We start from the raw sequence: 3103 nt of genomic DNA on the forward strand, positions 1-3103 counted from the left end.
GGATCTAAGATAAGATTAAAATCGCCACCTAGAATTAGCACCCCTTCACGGAACTCCGATAGCCTGGCCAGTACACGCTCATAGATATTTGCAAATGTGATAAAGGTGCTGAAGGAAGACGGGATGTACTACTTAAGAGTAGGGAAACGCAGTTGAAAGAAGGCACGATAACATTAGAGGTCATAAAGGGAGCAACATATGTAAATATAATAAAGCTTATGTTTCAAAGTCAGGTAAAATTCTACTACACCGTGTAGAAAAAAAAAGAAAAAAAAAAAGGAAGTAATAATAAACGATACACAATTGCAGAAAAATGATAGGCCGTTAACATACATCATCCAAGTAACTCCCCAAGGAGGGCAGCATATGTATAAGTTAAGTGGTTTGTAAACTGTGATAGTTAGGGGTTTACAACTCCGCGTACAAACGCAGGAAAAATGTAGGTAAAAATATGAAAGCAACATCTTGCAGAATACAAAATAATAGAGAGCCGTAGGCATACATCACCCACGGAAGACAATGGAGCAGGGTTCTAATGGGTCAGACTGTGGTCTGTAGTAGGTTCTCTGTTCCTGAGGGTGTTAGAATCCTGATTCTCCCGTCAAAAAAAAAAGGGGGGTTAATGACGACCGCAGACGCGTGCTGAGGGCGGAAGCTCAGGTTAGTCAGGGTCTCACTATTCCCTCGACATGCGGCCCCATCCATCAGGTCTTGCGTCAGGTTCTGTCGGTGGTGGTCCCGGGGGCGGGAGCTGAGGCCTCCTACCGGCAGGTAGTCTGCGTAGGTTACGTTGGGGTACATTGCGGGGAATGTCCGGTAGTTCGGATTGCAGCCAGTCGGGGATTTCCACCGGCTCTGACCCCAAAAAGGAGAACAGTGTTGGCAATTGATCCGGATGACGTAGTATAAATTAATCTCCATTCTTGCGGATACTCAGCCAGAAGGGGTGTATAAAGCCCCTACGTTCCGTATTTCTGTTAAGAGTGGCTGTAGTAACCGACGCATTAGGAGCGTGCGTCTAGATAGGTCTGGGAGGAGGGTGATGTCGGTCCCTTCGTATGGAATCGTTCCCTTGCACCAGGCGTGTTGAAGAATGGCCTCTCTTACTGTGTAGTAATGCACCCGACAGAGGATGTCTCTAGGGCGCACATCTCTGTCTGTGCGCAGACCCCCAATCCTATGGACCCTATCAAGCTCCAAGGCTGAGTCGGGTGCTTTATCCATTGCTAAATTGAGGATGTGAATTGTTACTAACCTGAGATCAGAAGCTGCAATTGTTTCAGGGAGGCCGCGTATCTTAACATTATTACGCCTGGAGCGATTCTCCAGGTCATCCTGGGACAGCGTCATGGAGGCAATCTGTTGCTCTTGATGGAGCACCCTGGATTCCAGCTCTGACAGTCGCGTCATGGATGGATACAGCGTCATGGTCTATACGCAGCATGGTGGTCTGTTCCTCTTTGTGAGTAACTGTAGTTACTATGCCGGCTATATCCTGTCGTAGGGCTGTCTCCATGTTGGAGACTATCTCCTCCATGTCTCGTTTAGTGGGGAGAGCAGGATCGCGGATATCTCCCCTGGTGTGAGTGGCAGCCCAGTAGCAGATGGCGGTGCACGGGCTGCGATCTCCGTCAGAGATATTGATCCTTCCTGGGCCATGTCTGAGGAAGTTTGTGGAACCCCGGTAGCCTGGATCCCTCAGTCTCCTGATTCCGTTAGTGAGGGAGGTCCCACTGAGTCCCCGTGGTTTAGAGCTATTGTCGGCGGCACTATGTCAGCCGGCACCTTGCGGTTTGCTGTAGCCGATCGCGTTAAAACCGGGGACGGAGAGAAAAAGGAGTGAAGATCTCCTGGATTCCTCCCGGTTTCGTCCCCCTGCAATTTGCCTCTTTTAGACATCGGGTAGAGCGTAGAGCGTATGGAGCGTATAGAGCGGGTATAAAGCGGGTTGTCTGGCCGGAACGACTGAATGATGCCGTGGAAGCAGCGGAGCTCAGCGAGGTAGAGTCCTCACGCCGCCATAGTTAGGCCACGCCCCCAGGAGTGGATGGAGGACCCGCTTTTCCATTTTAAAATCTTAACTAAACAAACTGAAGAGAGAAGCTGATTGGTTGCCATGCAAAGCTGCTTCAGATTTGGTCTGCTCCAGTTTTGATAAATTCCCCCTGAATGTTTAACATTTTTCTGTATTTATTCTTGCACAGTTTTTTGGAGTTTTCAATACCAAAAGGATGAATGGATATGTGAGTACACATTGTTTGATTTATATTTTTTTTAAGGGGATTGTTTATGGGTGGGTTGTTTAGTTTATTTCAGATTAAGCACTGTATTCGTATATATTCCATATGAATTTATTCCATATGAACCTCTTATGTATTCCATATAGCTGGAATATCTTTGTGATATCTATACAGCAGCTAGTACATTGATAAGGATACTAAGGGTAAGCACAGACATCTTGCATAGTACTTTTTATAGTCACGTACCTAGCTTCATTTGTCAGTGTCTATAAGAATTGTCTGTATTGCGCCACAGTAAACAGATCAGATTGCTGAGGTGAGATGTCGCTAATGGAACTTTTACGTTAAACGCATGAAAATGCTAAAAGGGGGCACTTGGCAAGCATTTTCAGCACCTATCAAGCGTCTCCAAATGTTAAGTCTGATAAGGTGTAGAGAGCCACACATACCGTATGTGTCTGTCAAGCATAATGAAACTCTGACCAGAACATTGCATGCAACATTCAAGTCGCACAAAGCTATCCATTTTAGTCCAGCAACGCATCTTTGTTGAAACAACATGGTAGCTGGATGTTCTCTGGCATCCACTGTCTCTGTAATTGTAGTCTAAATATCACTGGTTGCCCTAGGGCAATGCAGTTAACACACACACTGAGTGGCCAAATTATTATGACCACCTAACGTTTGTTAGTCAAATTAGCTATAATTTTTGCGCTGAAGTTGCTAGAGGGCCAGATATTTGAATCAACATAGAGGGGAATTGATCAAAACTGGAGAAGACTAAAACCGGTGCAGATGTGAGTGGCAACCAATCAGTCTCTTTCTTTCATTTTCAAATCCCCCCCCCCCCCCTAGGTTTTTTT

The sequence above is a fragment of the Nanorana parkeri genome, unplaced genomic scaffold, assembly GCF_000935625.1.
Source record: "Nanorana parkeri isolate BGI_ZX_2015 unplaced genomic scaffold, ASM93562v1 scaffold553, whole genome shotgun sequence".
In the NCBI taxonomy this organism is placed as follows: Eukaryota; Metazoa; Chordata; class Amphibia; order Anura; family Dicroglossidae; genus Nanorana; species Nanorana parkeri.